At 51.8% G+C, this 18308-nt stretch overlaps 1 protein-coding gene across 1 annotated transcript in view; it reads left to right on the forward strand.

Annotated features, from left to right (window-relative positions):
- Positions 1 to 842: 842 nt before the first annotated feature.
- Positions 843 to 18308, forward strand: part of VDR (vitamin D receptor) — a 53920-nt gene continuing 36454 nt past the window's right edge. Inside the window, exon 1 of the mRNA XM_032876941.1 lies at positions 843 to 920. The gene's annotated coding sequence lies outside the window, so the exon portion shown is untranslated. The remainder of the gene's footprint in view (positions 921 to 18308) is intronic.

Genomic DNA, 18308 nt, shown 5'->3' on the forward strand with positions numbered 1-18308 from the left:
CAGTTTTCCACCTGTTCAGCTTGTCCCTCTGAGCCATGTTTCCTCCCCTTCCCAAAGGAGCTGGCCAAATGCTGGACGGCTTTGGGGGTATCTTCATTATAGAATATTATGTTGCAATGTCTATTTCTTTGTACATTCCTCCACTGGACAGTGAGCTCTAAGAAGGTGGGGACCACATCTTTTTCATGTCTCCTCTATCATCTAGAGTGGTGCCTAGCACATAGCCAAGGAAGCGCTGTAATTCCTAGGCAAAATTTCCTATGGCGTGTTTTCCCCGTCTACCTACAATTCCAGGTCTCATGATACACTCTTTAACTCCTCTCTTCTCTTCACACCAGTGTCATATGGGACGGATGGCGGGGTACAGGGCCCAGGGCAGCTGAGACTAAGCTCGCTTCGACGAGGTTTGCGACGGAGGTTTGCGCAGAGAGAACCGACGGTGCCCGCGACAGGCGCCCCCAGCCCGGCAGATGACGACGTCCCTGTCGGGTCTGCCCAGGTGGGGGTGACGCACCTGGGAGAGGCGTCCGCAGCAGGCTGGGTAGAACCACGGCGGCGGGAGGTGGGCGAATGCAACACCGATTAACGCGGGCACAGCGTGGATCTGCACACACATAACCACGCAAAACTCTCACGCACCGAGGACAAAAGCAAGCCCCGCCCTGGGCACCGCAGTCGCGGAGGACAGCCCCGGGCAGAAGCTCCCGGTGGTTGATTCCGAGTCAAGATGGTTGCAGCGCCGCCAGCGCTCTCGCCGGGCGAGTCAGGTCTTCAGGGCCGGGCCACGGGAAGGGGCGGGCCTGGGGGCGGGGCCTCGAGAGGGGCGGGGCCAGGTGCTGGGCTGTCTTTGCTTGTCAAAAGGCAGCTGCCGAGCGGGAGGCGCCGGGAGCGCGGAGCAGCGTGCCCACCCGCGGGACCAGGTGCGGAGCCGGGAGCGGCGGGGAAGGGGGACCCGCGATCGGGATTGGGTCCGGGAGAGGGGCGTCGGGGGTACCGGCCCTGAGTGCCCGCGTGCAAGCACGACAGTCTACATCGCAGGGGCAAACTTGGCTCCTGAGATCCAGGCTGTCGTGCCATGAGGCTGAGGCACTGACGGGACCCTGAGGTCTGAGGAAGAGCTAAAGTCCGTGCCAGGCTGGCGAGAGGAGCAGCGACCTCCTCGGTGCTCAGGGAGTTTAACACACGAATTCTTGCTAGCACAGCTCTCCGTACTTGGGCAACAAGAAGCATTTGTTTTCTTCCTCTGTTGGGGAGCCTTGGCGTGGAGTGGAGGGGTGAGAAGGGGAGACTGGCTGTCGATGGTGCTGAGGTCTCCTGGAGGTGGGGTGCGTGTGACCTTATCATCTTCTAGGACCTATGTAGGGTCACCTGCGATGGTGGAGTTGGATCTTTTAGGTAGAGTGGTGTTTTGTTTTGTTTCTTTCTTTCTTTCTTTCTTTTCTTTTCTTTTCCTTTTTCAACCACCGATGATTTTAGACTTAGTTGGCCCTAATGCACTGGATTTATTTTTTCAGGAGAGCCCATCCACAGATGTTGAGAGGAACTTAAGGACAAACATCTCATTGAGGAGGGGGCTCAGGGAGTTTTTCTGTTTGGGGAGTGAGGGATCCCACATCTGTGAGTGGTGGGGGAGAATTCAGGAGAAGTGGCTGGGAGAGAATAACATGGGTCTGGAGGGAGCAGTGGACACTGCCCCCTCCCCCATGGACCACTGAGGCTGAGACCCAGGCTGTCTGGGCTGGGAGAGCACTGAATCTCCCAGCACAGGCCCTTCCCGCATCTCCACCTCCTCCTCCTCCTCCTCCTCTTCCTCCTCCTCCCTGCGGTGAGTGAGTCAGCCTCCTGTCTGGGCTCAGTTGCAGCCAGAGGGGCCAGAGCCCAGGCAAGCAACTGGGCAGGCATTTTCTGAGCATTGCAGAAGCTCTCCTAGGCAGAGTCAGTGCCACTCCAGCTCCCTGCTGGAAGGCTGTCTTCCTCGTGGCCTGTGGCAGCCACTCCTGTGACGGGGACACCTAACACAGCAATGATTATGGGATCGCTATGGTATGACTGTGAAGAGATTGTGGATTTGTGGTAAATCCACATCTCTTATCCTTCTCCAAGGATCAGGAGGTACATCCCAGCTCCGTAGACTTCCAGCTTCTCATTCCATGTCTGCCTAGTGATCTTGTAAGTGGCCCGTCTCTGTTAATAAGGTGGGTGTGCACAAGAATTCAGGAAGATTCTAGGACTAGGGAAGCCATGGCCTTGTCAAAGAAAGTTTTAAGCCAAGCTGGCGGGGTGTGTGTGTGTGTGTGTGTGTGTGTGTTGAGGTGGAAATGAATAGTCTGGGCACGGGAACCTCAACTCTGTGAATTTCGAATGTTGTGTATTGGCGGGGTGGGGGGGCCTTCCTCGTCCCTTCCCTGTCTAAGTGCTGGAGGGGATTGAGGATCCTTCTCGAATGGTATGCAGCCAGACCAGGAGGTAGTAAGACTGTAAATTTCTCTCTGGCTTTTGTTTTGGGTAGTTCAGATCCTTGAGCAGAAATAGGAGGCTCTGAGTCCATTGCATCCACTCAGCAGCCTCTCTGGACCTGTATGGAATGAGCCCACAACCAGGCTGTGCTGTGGGGCTGACTCAAATTGCAAAATGCTGGGGATTCACAGTCTGTACTCTGGTGGGGTCCCATGGCTTCAGTTTGATTATTCCCTCATTAGCCACAACTTGGACCTTTTCCAGGGTAAAGAATAAGAAAGGAGGGAAGAGAAAAAATGTAGGATAAGAGAAGAGTGAGGTAAGAAAGGAGGGAAGGAGAGTTAGGAAGCTTTCCTGAACCCTCACAGCACCTTGGTCAAGGGCCTCATACTTTATTTGTAGAAACATTGTGGAAGGTCTGGTACAGTTTGAGGTGCCCTGGTTATTCGTGTTTGTGGTTTCTCAGTCTTCTTCCCATCCCACCTCAGAACTGATCTCCTTTTGGGATTAAGTCCCGGAAGTAGCACCAAGAGGAACCCCTGGACCTCCACCCCCCAATCTCAGAGCAAGTACCCAGTTTCTGAAGCCAGTGTGTTCCATGTTTGGCCCCCCTGAGGGGCCAGACCAAATAGTTATCCAAGCAGGAGACAAGCTCCAGCTCTTCAGTTCTGCACCCCATATCCTTAGGAGATAGTGGCCAACTCGACTGAGATCTGTTTCTGGAACCTCTGCTAGAGACCTGCTGTTGTCTTTGTCTAGCAGTTGGGTTCTGGTAGCCGGAAGGACAGAGTCAGGAGCACCGAAAGTCTGAGCTCAGATGACGGTCCAGTTTGTTGCTGGACGGGATGAGTTCTAGCCCCCCAGCTTTCTGTCACTGCTGCAAGTCTGTTTTAGATGCAGGTAGAGGGAAGGAAGGAAATGACAAGGTTTGGTTAAGAGACTCTGAGGCACCCAGCTTGGTGCTAGGCCCTCTGAGGGATGACAGGAAGCAGAACCCATCATATTGGACCTTTTCCCTGAGATGGTGTGAGCACCAGGAGGGGCAGCTGTTCTCAGCTGTCTGCTCGCTACCATCCGGTTCTGAGAGGATCCAGCTGGGCAGAAACTAGCCTGGCTGTCATTCTGGACCACAGGGCATTGCTTCCAGTCATGCTTTTCTCTAATCCCCTCTTCACCCTGTCCTGCATCCGTGCCTTCTGGGTGAGCTAGAGACAGTGGCCATATAATTTACTGTCCAAACTGGGAGACTTTGAGTGTGACAGGGGTGTTGTTAATAAGTTATGTCAGGACAATGAACACACACCGCAGCTGTCAAGGCCTCACTGGGTCATTTAGTCATTCTCCAAACCCAGCAGAGGCCACACTGTTAAGGGGAAGATGGGTGGGAGTGGGTTTAACGAGGAAGAGAAGGTGGGGGAATTCCTTCATGATGAGGGGAAGATGGAGGTAGCTTAATTCTGAAGGCAGCCCCAAATAGCCCACCTTGTTCCCTGGTACTAATCAGCCAATTCTAGGCTTCTCCTGAGGTAGCACTGCCCACAGCCAGCCTCTCCCACCACCCACCACCCAACCTACCACCTGCTTGTATGACTTCCCTTCACCCTTGGCTTATGACTGGCTTCACCTTTGGTTTTCCTGCCCCACCCCTATCTCAGATGGGGACAGAAAGGCCTGCCAGCTCCCCTTCAGCTGCCCCTGGGGGAATTGGGATTCACAATGGAGCCAAGACTTTGCCTTGTGCTTCCTCTTCCCTCTTCCCCCCTAACTGCAGCCTCTTCATTTTGTCTCTCCAGCTTCCCAGATCTCGGGGGGCCACATCATACCACAGGGAAGTCCAGCTCCCAAGCGGGTAAACAACAAGAAGGGGAGGTAGTCAAACCTTGCTTGTGTGGATAAAGGGCACAGGTCACTTGCAGTCAGTTTCTGGGGAACTGGTGAACAGAGTGGAGGTCAGAACCAGAGAAAAATCGCTTAGCAGGAGATGGAGTCAGTCCCCCTGGACGCTGGAGTTTGCCTGTCTCCTCTAGTCTGACTACTGGGGAAATGGTCTAGGGCGGGGGCAGACTGTTCTTGCTCAACCCAAGCTCCAAGCGTTGGTGGCAGTGACTGTATCCTGCTGCAGTGACATGTAGAAAAGAAACTGCCCTCCCTTCTGTGTTCTTGGTCCTCATGGTCCAAATGCTCAGGGTGGGCTCCCTGGAGAACCCTCAGCGGGTCCAGCATGAGAACACCGGGGAACCCTGCGTGGGGGCAGAGCCTCATCCTTAGGGTATCAGTACTGACCCCTCTGGCAGGAAGGAAGCTGTTCTCATCACCAACAAATGAAGAGGACAGGTGGACACCTCTTAGGAAGTCCCACTCTTTGAAGCAACCTGTGGGGCCAGGGAAGGGAAGAGAACCCCTGGGCTGGAAGGGGAAGAGGGGGCGGCTGATCCGCAGATGGCAAAATTGAGAAGCAGAAGGAGCAGGCGCTAGGGGCATCTAAGCATGTGTCATGCTTTTGCGAACCTGCCCTGCAGGTCCCGTGCCAAGGAATAGGCTAAGTAGTGTTTCCAGAACCAGATGCCACACAAAGTCCCCATTCTGCACTGGGGAGAGTCCTGGTCCTGAGTAGGGTGTGGCAGCTAGACCAGCGGGCAAGTGGAGTTTGGGCAGGACCCAGAAGCCAGTTCCTGGGAAGCTGCTGCCTCTCACTGGGCTTCCGACCACAGGTTGAAGCTTGGAGGTGTTGCACAAGGTGTGACATTCCAGGCACTGTGGGGCACCTATGAGGCCCAAGGCGTTGCTAGTGGTACCTCCAGTGTGTGCCACCTGCTGGCATGGGGGTTGCAGCTCCAGGAACATCTACTCTGAACGCTGAGCTCAGTAGGACCCAGGGCTGTGCCAGGTTCATGGCATGTGTGGCCTCTCAGAGCTCCCACAACCTTGTGAGATAGGAGCCACTGCTATGCTCCTTGTACACAAGGGAAACTGAGGCTTGAGGAGTTTGAGCAACATGCCAAGGTTCCATAGCCGAGGAGTGGGACAGTCAGGACTCACACTTGGATCTGTCTTACCTCCACAGAACCCTACCAATTGTGCATTCAGTGGGAAGCCACAGGGCATCAAGTGCCATGCTTTGTGCATAATAGGCCAGCAATAAATGTTGGTGAGTGGCAGGGTTAGGTTTACTAACTGGTTTGAACAGGTTGACCTGGGTGCAAGCTCATTTTGCCCAAAGGTTACTCTGGGGACAGTGGCCTCTCAAAGGAGTCTCTCTCTGCCAGCACCCGCAGGCCTCAGGGCCTCTCCAGTAGTCTTGAGTACCTAGCTTGGGTAAAAACAGCTGACAACAACTTGAGAGAGAGAGAGCTCTGGGCAGAGAGATTGCATGGGGATCAAATAAGAGTTGAATGGTCTGGAAGACAAGTAACAAACACTCTGTCAATTTCAAACAAGCCACTGTATCGATAACCTGCTATGTGCTATGGGCACTAAGGAAAGGTCATTGTCCCATTGTCCCATTGTCCCATTGTCCCGGAAGCTAAGCTCATCCCTGTTTACCATTTCCCCACCTAGCCACCCCTTAAGGAACACTCCTGAAGCTAGCCTACCTGGAAGGAGAAATGGACTCTAGCCGCATGTGTCAGCCTCTGCCAGGCACTGTGCAATTTCTTATCTCCTTTAATCTTGACAGCTTCTGCTTGCGGGTAGAAGCTGTCACTCTCTCCGGCATTTATATGGGAAACCAAGGTGGAAGGAGACGCAGCAGGCTGCCACGCTGCATAGTTAACCCGTGACCATGGCTCTGCCCTCCTGGCTAATGCTGGGCCTGGCCAGGCCAGCCACCCTCGGTGCCAGAGCCTGGGGATGAGGGGAAAAGGAAGAAAAAGTGCTTAGCCCACCCTTCAGCGGAGGCCTCCAAGGTTCTTCGGCATACCACTGAAATGTTAAGCAGTGCTATCAGAAGCTGTGCTAGCAGCCTCGCGGAATATGAGGAACGCAGGGTTGGAGTTAGGCACTCCTGGGTTCAAATACTTTCTAGCTTGTGACCTTCGAAAGGTTTCTTAACCTCTCTGAATCTCAGGTGCCTTATCTGTGAACTGGGATAAGAACAGCTCCCTTATGGAGCATGTGTGGGGAGTAGAAATGATGTAAGTAAAGTGTCGGGTATGAGGTAAGCCCTGGAAAAGCATGCGCACATTCAGTAGATACTGAGGGCCTACTGTGTGACAGGAACTATTCAAGATGCTGGGAATTTAACAGTGAGAAGTAGAGTCTTGTGGTTGTTCTCAAATCTACTAGACCAGAAGCTCATCATTGTGAGACGTTCCTTTAGAATCCAAGAATGGCTGTCTTAGTACCTGGCTGAACTCAGATTTGGTAAATTTCTCTTCCTGCCATTTGTCGGCTGATGAGCTTGGGAAAGTTATTTAGCTTCTCAGGGACTCAGAGTCTTCAATTCTTTTTATCATACAGACAGTATACTTATGTATAGATTAAAGGATAAAATGGTATGTATGTATTATATATATGTATGTCCTGTTCACATCACCTAAATTCGGAATGGAACATCGGTAGCACCTTAAAAGCTCCCGTTCCTCTCCCTATTTGCATCCCCTTCCTCCCTCTCCACCCCACTAATATTTTGAATATCCGTTAGGTATTTCTTCCCTTTTCTTGTTAAGTCATCATCTATGTAAGCTTTACAAAGCACTGTATTATTTGACTTCGCATGTCTTTGGCGCTTACCTCCGCTCATGCTCTCTGCGATGTAGGTCTTCGCTCCACATCACGTTTCTGAGATTCATCCATGTGGACGCACGCAGAGTTAGTTCACTAGTCGTCCCTCGGCGTCGTGTCCCTGGTAAGGATGTGCCGCAATGTGTACGTCGCCCCTCGTGGGGATGGATGTTTGGGTTGTTTCCAGTTTGGAGTTAATCGTGGTGACACTGCCGGGAACATGTTGCGCTTTTCTCCCAGGGGGCGGGGAAGGGCTGGCCTGGGGGTAGAGCTGCTGGGGCGCAGGGAGCACGGTGGGGTCTTGCTCTACAGTGCCAAACCCTTTTCCACAGCGCTGGTACCAAAAAGCACTCCTTTCATAGGCGAATAAAAGTTCCCGTTGTTCCCCATCCTTTTCAACACCTGATATAGACTTCATTTCTTAAAATGAAAAAGTTACACTGGAGGAGTTTCTAAAGTCCCTTTCGGCTGTGGGAATGGAATCAACCTCCCGGCTTTCGTGTCCACCCGTTTGATGTGTTGTACACAGCTGGCCTCAGCCTGACTGCACAGGGTCTCCGCATGCGGTTGACACCTTCCTTGCTGCGCGTCCAGCGACAGTGAGGGAGGGGTCTCGTGGCTTCACATCCATCCCAACCCTTGGCATTCTGTTCAGGTCAACCAAGAGCCTGGTGATGGTCAGCACATACTAGGTGGCCAATTACTACCCACCGAATTGCATTTTGCCGAGGGTATTGGGATGGTAGATTTTTCCTGGGCATTGATTTTGAGAAAAGGACATGGAAATCTCAGAACTCTGTGCTTATTAGCTAATCAGAGTTCAGGGTGCTGGGGGCTGAGATGAGATTTACATCTGTCCAAGGCTTTTTGAACATCTGAAGGCTCCAGGTGAGGTAAACTGAAGACTAATTGTTGAACATCTGGCCTTGATCTTTGACTCTCTGACTTGTCCAATCTGAGCGGGGGGAATGGGTTAGGGTGCTCTAGGATTGGGGTGGAGAGAACAGAGGAGGTGTCCTGGGGAAAGGAGCAGAATGCCCACAGAGAATCCTTTTCTCTTCCAAGGTTGAAGAATCTTCCTGGAGGTGCTGGGTTGAATAGGGGTTAGCTAGACCCAGTGTCCCAACAGCAACACCAACAGCCTCTGCCCACTCACCCAGCCACCCACAAAAGAATGTGGCTGCCTGGGCAGTTGCATGGGCCACCCCAGGCCGCAATCCTGTAATTACCCATCTAGTCTGTGCCTGTCAGCTCCAGGGGCAGGCAAGGGCCTCTGCCCTGGGCTTCATCTTGGTCACTAGGCCCAAGCTGGGCTCGATAGGGCCCCACCTAGTCTTCAAGCACCTCCCACCCCAACCCTGCCCTCTAGTCTCTCTCTACACTAACCTTTAACCTCTGTGAGGCTAACACATCATATAAAAGCTGACAATCGTAATAAACCAAGGGTTATTATAACTTACGCATTCCAGGCACCGTGTTAAATTTTTTCATGCATTTTCTCATGTATGCTCCTCAATAATCCTATGGGGTAGGTAATATTGTTATCCCCAATTTATAGAAGAAGAAACTGATGTTCAAAGAAATTAAGGGAGTGGGGGTGCCTGGGCTGCACAGTTGGTTAAGTGTCCGATTCTTGGTTTCAGCTCAGGTCATGAGCTCAGGGTCGTGAGATTGAGCCCCATGTTGGGCTCTGTGCTCAGCATAGAGTCTGCTTAAGTTTCTCTTTCCCTCTCTCTCTCTGCCCCTTTCCCCTGCTGTCTTCTCTCTCAAATAAATAAATAAGTCTTTAAAAAAAAAAAAAGAAGAAGAAGAAGAAGAAATTAAGAGGTTAAATTTCTTGCCCAAAGTCATGGAGCTCCTAAGTCAGAACCAGAACTTAAATTCAGATCTTCTGAAGTCCAGAATGTCTGCTCCTACTTCACCTGCCCAGGATTTGTCCTGCACGGTGTCCCGGTTGTTCAACTCCGTCTTTTCTCCTGTCTGAGGAGGGCTGGTAAAGAGGCTGTAGGTGGTGTCAGTGGAGGGTGAATGGGACAGTTCCAGGCTGGCCAGGACGATGCAGGAAAACACCTTCGGGGCAGAGTTCTTTGTTCCAAACAACTCTGAATTTCCGGACTTCTGCCAGGGGCGGGAAGGTACCTCTGCCCAGCTATTTGGCAAGCACACCGACATCTTGGGTGCCATGATGTTAAGAAGTGGGGGATGACAGCCTCCGGTAAAATTCCATTATAATGAACTCTGTAGGAGATCTGAATGGCTTTGTTGAGATGAAATTATGTTAACCACACTGCCACAGAAGAACTCAAGTGTGGAGCCTGAGAACCCAGAGGGGAAGTGGAGCTAATGTGCCATTAGGTGTCTTTTAGTAAAGCTCTGAAAAGTTTTGGAACCTAGAAGGAGAAGGAGAGTCAGAGACACCTCTGGTTCCTTCTAGAACACCAAGCTTCTGGACGTTCGGGGTAGGGCTGGGAGGGGAGAGCTCTGTGCTCAATGGCACTTGACAGGGCTGAGCCTGTCTGTTTAATGGTCCATGTCCCCGCTGTGTTGCCAGCCCCTGAGAACAGGGCTGGGACCCGTCTCGGAAGTGTCTCAACTCTACATAATACTTAACTCATCACAGATATGCTCAGTTGCTGTTTATTAGATGGAAATATGTTTCTAGGTAGACTGGGACCCTTGAGCTAGAAAAGAGAGTTGAAGGGCAAGTGCTTTGTGTGACTAAAACATTGTAAGAAGCCGGCCTACAGTTCAGAGGGCTTGTCCCTGATTGGTTCCTGAACTGAACCAGTCTGGCATAAGAACGAGCATTAGCATTCCTTGAGCGGTCGCTGTGCTGAGCACTAGACACGCAATGAGGTAGCTATTGTTCTTTTTCTCCTCTCACAGGTGAGGGAACAGGAGCTTAGAGAGCTCTGGTCACCGGTGGTGACCAGACAGCTGGTGGGGGTGGGGGGCAGGTGGGGGGCAGGTGGGAGGCAGGGTTTGCGCTCATGTAGGCTGTGTGCACAGCCTGTTCTCTTACCTGTGAGGCTGGAGAGCTGCACCCCCCAGGGCCGGGGGCATGGAGGGCACAGCCTGGTCCAGAGGGATAGCTCGACCTCAGGCCAGCAGAATGACCTCTGGGACTGCAGCCCTGTGTGGCCAGCTTATATGATTTTTTAACAGGAAGCTGGACACCCAAAAGTGAAATCTCTCTATTTTTCAGAGACGTTGACAACTAATTTAAAAAATTTGTAATGACCAGTGGTGATGATGGGGATGGCACACAGCACCCAGTCATGGCCAGGTTTAGCCCGTGGGCCTTCAGAGTGTTTTCTTTCTTTGAACACGTGACTGTTAGTCGGAGCGGGACCAGGAAGGCCCTTGTTGATTGAGAACCCCTCCCTAAAGGCATGCTGGCTCTCCAGGGGCCCACTTCTCAGCAAGACAGAAAACTTTATAGGGGCCAAGTGTTTCTTTCTGGAGAATTATCATGAAATCAGTCTAATGATAGCCCATGAGTGAATCCCCTCCCCCCTGCCGCACTCTGTATCTCCGTCAGATATTTTCCCTTAGGTGTTAGAAGGAAAGTTTTGGGTAGAGAAATCAAAAAGAAACTTTAATAGTCAAGCTAAGGGATGTTCAGGAAAAAAGAAAGGAAGGAAGGGAGGGAGGAAAGAAGGAAAGAAAGTAAGTGGTACTTGGGGCTTGGGCTTGGTAGGCAGTGAATGACATGGATGCTGCAGTTTGGGCTCTCTGGTGAGGACCTTGGGCTACCGGACAGGGCTGTGCTCTCATAGCCTTGGACTTTCACAACTGAATTTCATCCTTTTAAAACCTGGAGGGAATAATTATAAATTAGTAACGAACATTTTTATGGAGTATCACAGTTTGTATAAAACCCTTTATTTATTTTTAGATTTTATTTATTTATTTGACAGAGAGAGAGCACACAACTAGTCGGAGAGGCAGGCAGAGGGAGAGGGAGAAGCAGGCTCCCCACTGAGTGGAGAGCCCAATGTGGGGCTCGATCCCAGGGTCCTGGTATCATGACTTGAGCCAAAGACAGATGCTTAACCCACTGAGCCACCCATGTGCTCCTAAAACCCTTTAAAAATTGATCTCAGCTGCTACAGCAGTGCTATGAGAGGCAGATGAGTGTAGAATCCCCTTTTCCAGACTCGGTAAATGGACAGTGTTTTCTCTTTCTTCTTCCTTCTGTTCCATCAAAGAAGAGTAGCCACGGAGGATTGAAACCCAGTGGGCAGGCGGCACTGGATTCCCACAGGCCTGCCCTTCCCTGCCGCCCCCACTCCTCACCTGGGGTTATCCCACCTAGGGTCCCCCCTCCCTGAAAATCCCACTCCGGGGGGAGTGTGAAGGGGGACATGGAGAAGGCCCTAAGCCAGTGGGTGGCGTGTGGCCAGCTTCCTCCCCAAGCCTGCCCCCACTGCCTGCCACCTGGAGCTATTGTTCCTAAAGCTGGGCAGAAAATAGCTCACTCTGGGGAATTATTTTTGTCCCTGTTAAACTTCAAACCTGAGCCTCCGAAGAGCCTGGCTGCAAGGTTGTTTTTCAGGTCAGGGGGAGCTCTGGCAAAAGTAAGGTGGGGGGGTGTAGGGGAAGCGGTAGGTGGAGGGGGCCCTCCCCTCCCCCTTCCCCCGGGAGCAGAGATGGGCCCTAAACCCCTGGGGCTTGTCTAGCAAGCGCCTGACTAACAGCAACTCTGCGTAACTGAGGGCAGGCTCTGAGCTGCCCCATCAGGCACCTTTTCGAAGGATGTTTGCTGCTGCGGAAGCATGTTGAGTGAAAGCAGTGGCAATTCTGTCCTCTGGTGCCGAGGCCCAGGTGGGGGGCAGACCCGGCCCCAGAGCAGCTGGGGACTGCCGACAGCTGACCACTGAGGAAGGAAGGAGGTAGTTCTTCTGCAGACCCCGGCTAGCTCTTCCCGAGCCCTGCAGCACCCCTGAAAGGGGCTCTGTGTAGCAAATCTGTTCCATCTTTGCCCCTGGGTGTCCAAGCAAAACAAGGAAAAGGAAGATGGCCAGTGGATAGGGCAGTGGGAGGGGATTACAGTTTGGAGAGGGTTCAGGGGTTAGGACAAATGCAGCTATTTCCTACCACTTTGTGACTCTGGGGAAGAATCCTCCAGACAGATCTGGCCATTTGGGCCTGAAATTTGGAACAAGGCTCTCTTCAGCTCTAGGTCTGAGGGGACGGTTGGGCTGGTACTGCTCCCAGCAGCGAGCGTGGACTTTTCGACCCAGGGTATGGGCTGTCATGTGCCCACACAGGTCGGGGACTTCCCGCAGGTGTCCGTGGTGTGAGTTGTTTGTGAGTATTGTGTGTCTGTGGCTGATGCCCTTCCTTAGAGCACGATTCCTGGCAACGAGGAAGTGACCTTGTTGACCAGGAGAGAGAGCAATGAGCCAAGTGGCTCAGCAGAAGTGGGTTTGGGGATGGGGTGGCCGTGTGCCACTTTGCTCTCCCCGTGCCCAGCAACCATATCTGGCCACCCTGGACAGATTGATGCATTCAGTAGAGATAGAGCCAGTGACGTGCGGCTGAGCTGTTCACCAACTTCCGTCTGCCCTTGCTGAGCCTTCTGTTCTTTCTTTGGTTTTCTCTCAGAAAACATCTATCTTCCTATTCAGCTGGGCTGAGTTTTCTAGAGCTCTCTCCTTTATCTTTACCTTTCAGCTCAGTGGTGGTAGTCCTACACCAGGGGGTAGAGGATTTCCCCCAAAGGAGGATGAGGAGGGTGGCTCTGGGTGTGCACCAGCTGGAACCACCACTCTCTGAAGAAGGGGCCCACTGCTTTGTTGGCCTTGGGGCCCTTTCTCGATAACAGTGGGAGAGAGACCTATTTTTATTTTCTGCTCAACACTCGAGCTCTTCTCAGGTTGGAATGGAAATCGGATAGGAGTCTGAAAGTCTTCAGTTTAAATATCATTATGATAATTTGAAATTCCTGGTAGTCACGATTCAGTGGGTTTACTAGAAGAAGGAGTCTGTAGAAGGAAGAATGGGGGACACTTCCTATGCTGATGAGTGTGGTCAGTTGGCTCCTCTCTTCCTGGCAGCCTCCCTCTCTCAGGCCATGCAGAGCTAGCCTCCCTGCCTCCGACATGTCCTTTCTCCTTTTGCTTCTTGAGCTCTGCACAAGGACTGTCTGCCCAGAACTCTCATTAGACTTTTACCACTGCCATGTTGAACTATGATCCTTCCTGTCTCCGTTGGCAGGCTGATAAGTGACCTCCCTGAAGAGCCTTCTTTACCTTGTCAGCACAAAGCCTGGGACTCTCCTGCATGTTCTTGTCCTGTGGGCTTACCTGTATGGTAGCATGGATCCTACCCACTTGTCCTTCCTGTTTGTCCCCCTCTGTGGACCGTGAGCTTCAAGACGGCAGGGTCTCTGTGTGTCTCTCTGTTGTGTCTCTGATTCCATGATGGAGTTTGCCATGGTGTTGGTGCTTAAAACCAGCCAGAGGTCATCATCAAAGGTAAGGCATCAGAGGCCAGAACCAATATGCCCCCCACAGTGTGAGGCCAAGAAGAAATGTTATTGTTTTCTGACCATCCAAGGGGGTCCCCGAGAAGAGATCTACACAGAAGGTTGTCTGGAACCCTGACAAAGCTGAAGCTCTGGAAAAGATTTTTAGGGGGAAACCATTCTAATCAGAAACTAAGGACAGCTGGTGCTCTGTGCTCTAAGGTGGATAGGAAACTCTCTGTTTGGCCCAGGCCCTGCAAAGCTTCCTGAATACCTGAGCAGTGTCCACCCTTTTGCTAATAACCCAGAAGATAGGGAGGGTGCCTCTGAGTAGATCAGCCCCTTTAGGACTGGAGCTCCCCTACCTTCTCAGACCCAAGATCCTTCACTGTTTCTGGCACAGGCTTAACAGCCCATCCCAGCAGAAATGAAAGGCTTTGCAGGGCCCCCAGGAGCTGGGGGCAAATAGGCAAATAGGCAAATAGGAGCAGCCCAGTGTCCAGGTTGGGGGGCCATAGTGGTCCCCCCTGTTGCAAGGGCAGCTGCAACCCCCAATGCCATGTCTGGCTTCCAGGCCCAGGTCTCTGCCCTAGTCTTCCCCCACGCTCTGTGCATGTACATGGGCAAAGCAGGTGAGGAAGAACCACTGGCCCGAAGACACACAGGCCGCTGAGTTTCTGGTCCCACCAGGAGAGAATAGATCTGTGACAGATGCATGATGAACCCTAGGTGACAGAAGTAGGAGGAAGATGGCACTGGGGGATGGGTAGAAGGAAAGGCAGGGAGGAGAGATGAGCAGAAGGGCTCAGTCATCGGTGGCACCTGAGGACCCAAGGGTCTTTGCTTCCTTGCAGAGGGAAAGTCCAGATGTGTAACTCAGCTTCTCTGCTTGTAGGGGAGAGATTAAAACAATCCATTTTTCCCCACTCTGAGCAGCCAGATTTTTGGAAGCCAATGGCCAATGAGTGGGGTGGCCAGTTTTTTCCCAGTTCAGTGGAAATGTAGCTTTCTGGACAATGTTTGTTTGGAGTGGCATGTTTGGGGCACGAACAGGCTCTCTACCCTCTGTGCACCTCTCTGGAGCCCTTTCTGACAGCAGTCAGAGCTCTAACAAGGAGCTTAAACTTCCATCAAACTGCAGTGTCCCAGGCTCAAGGCAGCGTGCTGAGTACTACTCGGAGATGTCAGTTCCTGCAACAGCCCCATAACCCAGGTGCTCTCATGTCCCTGTTTGTAGAGGAGGATGCAAGAATGGACTCCGGGGGAAGCTGGATGGTAGTCAAATGGTCCAGGATGTCGGGCTGGCCAGGTTGGTTGTGGAGGTGAGCAAGGGATCTGATGCTGAGGATCCTGAGGATCCTGAGGATCTCAGAGCTGGGGGGACCTGGAGCTTGGGTACTGACCTTTCCCACAGGGCAGGAAGTCTCCGAGTGAAGCAAAGACTACATTGGTCCCAGAGGAAAATGAGGAAAAGAAGCCTGGCCAGGGTGGACTGGGATGGGATGGTCTGAGCAGGGGTGGACTCAGGCCTATGTGGACTTGGGCCAGGGGCCTGGGCAGAAAGAAAGATACTTAGTCTGGGTAGAGACCCACAGAGACGCCAGAAACTGGGCTTGGAGATCTCTTGGGAGGGAGAAGCGGACTTTTCCTATTGTCCCAAGGCCATCATTGTTGCTTCAAATCCCATTCAGCCATCAGGTTCATTAACAATAATAGGAGTTCAGGTCTCCCGGGTGGGGAGGGGGGGGGCCCTAGAACCACTTCCCCTGTATTCTTGGTGTTCTGCATTTGGGCTTCTCCAATGTCTATTCCTTGATCTCCAAGTCACTGGACGAAGAGTCTCCTTGTCCCATCAACTTTGGCCTGGAGTAGTTATCCCCATGGAAGTACCCCCATCCTCGTATCCCAGGAGAACCTCCAAGAGTAGGGAGAGAGTAGACCAGGCACACACCACTTCCCTCTAAGATATTCCCTTGTTGCCTTGAGTCCTGGACCATTTCTTTAGGCCATGGAGGGGAGAGACAGGAGTTGGAGTTGGTTGGGGAAGAGCAAGTGGGTAACATTTATCCACTTTATTCCTTTGAATGGCATGTCAGGATGGCATTGGTGTTGGCCGCTCCCACCGTCCCCACATTAGAACCTCCTCTGTGGCTTCCCACAACTCCTCTCCTCCCATGGCCCATTTCTCTCCCACTCCACTCTGACTCCTGGAAGCTACTTAAGCTGTTCAGGAGAGGTCTTGGAACTTGCCCAGGGTGGAGGTGGAGAAGCACTGTCCCTCCTTTGTGGCCTTGGGACAAGTCCCTCCCCCTCTAATGGCCTCAGTTTCTTTGCTCTAAAACCAGAGAGACTGGGCTGCAGCTTATGAATGGGCCGGTTGCTTATGCTTCACCAGACACTATCACTGCCCACACTTTCCAGCAGTGACAAGGTCTGGCCTGCTTGTTACCTGGAGAGCCGTAATCAACTCAGAAATCTTGTTGACAAAGCTAAGAGCAGAGTTTCCACTGGAAAAAAGCAGCTTGCAGGAATAATTGTTGTTGATAAGAAGTGGAAATATATCTCAGTAAGCCATGTGTCTCTAGCCCCACTGTCTGGGGCCCTGTGGGTTCCTGCCTCCGGGTTCTGCTCAACTCCTAGAAATTGCCAGTGCTCCCAACAGTAGCAGGACAGTCAGCTAAGAAAGAGGCTTGGTGAATGGCCAATACACTGGGAGCTGATAGCATGGTTTCTACAGATTGGCCCACTAACCCTTGACCCTGTACGGGGTTTCAGTCCATGACCTTTATCAGGTTCTCCAAGGTGACGTGTATTCCCCAAAAGTTTGATTACGATGCACCTTCAGGGGCACCTGGGTGGCTCAGTGGGATAAGCATCTGACTATTGGTTTCCGCCCAGGTTGTGATCTCAGTGTGGTGGGACTGAGCTCTGTGTCAGCGGGAAGTCTGCTTAAGACACTCTTTTCCTCTCCCTTTCTCTCTGCCCCTCCCCTCTCAAATAAAGAAACAAACCTTTAAAAAAAAAAAAAAAAAAGCAGCACCTTCAGGGTAAACTCTTTTCGGCAACTGCTGGATTTCAGTCAATTTCCCATCGTTCAGTCAGTCGTTAAATAATTGGGGACACCTTGCCCATGTTCCTGGTGCTGCAGTGCTGGGGGCCAGCCTCCCCTGGACACAGCTGAGCAAAAGGGAGGCAGGCAGTCTTGGGGGAGCTGATGCAGCTACTCATGCTGTCCTAAAGAGCCCTTTTCTTGGACTGGAAACTGTTCTCTCCAGGCAAAGGCCACAGAGGCAGATGCTATACTCACCACCCCCTCACTTACTGCCTTTGTGGGAATCATGGTCATACCTGGAAGCTCATAAGGTCTAAGTCAAAATTAAATGCAGCCCCATTATCATCTCTCCTTCTCCCTGCAACCTGACCTATATCGTAAACATCTTAAATTCTCCCACTTTTTACAACAGTTTTCCAGCAGATGAGGAATGGACCCTTGTGTAATTGGCGCAATGACGCCATCACCAACCCTTCCTCCCAGAACTCTGTAGCTTCATCTTATGTCCACCTTAGATGGCTATAAAGAGTTGGCCTATGCCCAGGGATTGAAAGCTACAGGGGCTATTTCACCTGTGCATAGTGAAGAACTTTCTAGGCATACAGCCATCCAAAGCAAGTGTATTGCCATGAGAGAAAGTTCTCCAACAGAAAAAATATTCAAGTACAGGTTAGACTATTATAGAGGGGATTTAAGATGGTTGGACTAGAGAGAGTTTCCTTCCAGTCTTGAGGTGTTTGAGGTGACAGATATCTCTTGAGTTTTGCTTTGGACATTATAGTCTGCAGAAAATAATTTCCAACCATTCTCATGGTAATTTAAAGGTGTGTGTGTGTGTGTGTGTGTGTGTGTGTGTGTGTGTGTGTAGGGGCTGGGGAGACAAGGAGGCAAGAAATAGTTTGGACAAATTCTGTTTATACAGTGCACTTTACTCTCCCCTTTCCCTTTTTTTTCACTCTGCTCCCCCTCAGTTCCTTCTAGGAGGAAATGCTGTGACTATTCTAGAAAAAGAATGTGGATATACGTTGGGGATGGTGGGAAGGAAGGAAAGGCCTTGCCTTAGCTGGCCATGACATTGCTGTGCCTAAGTTACACTAGAATAAAGAGATGACTGAAAGTGAGGTAGGTCCTACAGCGTTCAGCACCCGGTAGACAGAGCTGAAAGGACGATGAAGCAACAAACACCAAGAAACGGGTGAGCATGCACAAGCTCGTGTACAACATGGCGGGCGTGCACACGAGCAAATCTACTCCAGAGAGAGCCCCACATGCGGTTCACTCTGTGTGTGTCAGTTTCAGGAAGAAGAATTTCCCCCCCCTCTTCTGGGAAATCACTTAGTTTTTCATTTCTTTCTAGAAGGAGGGGGCCTCTGAGCCAATGTCAACAATGATAAAGCTCAGTCTTGATCCCTCTGGTCCCAGCCTGGCAATCAAGGCCCCCTCTCCTGGGCTCTCCTTCTCCACAGGGCCCGTTAGGGGCCACACCCCTCATGCCCTTCCTGGTCCTTGACATCTGAGGGTGAGTGAACTTCACTTGCACTAGCACGGTGTTGGGACTCTGCGGGTTCCTGAGGGGGTACAAGAGAAAGCTCAGTGAGTGGTCCT

The sequence above is a fragment of the Lontra canadensis genome, unplaced genomic scaffold (genome assembly GCF_010015895.1).
Source record: "Lontra canadensis isolate GAN:19392208 unplaced genomic scaffold, GSC_riverotter_1.0 scaffold59, whole genome shotgun sequence".
NCBI classification, from domain to species: Eukaryota; Metazoa; Chordata; class Mammalia; order Carnivora; family Mustelidae; genus Lontra; species Lontra canadensis.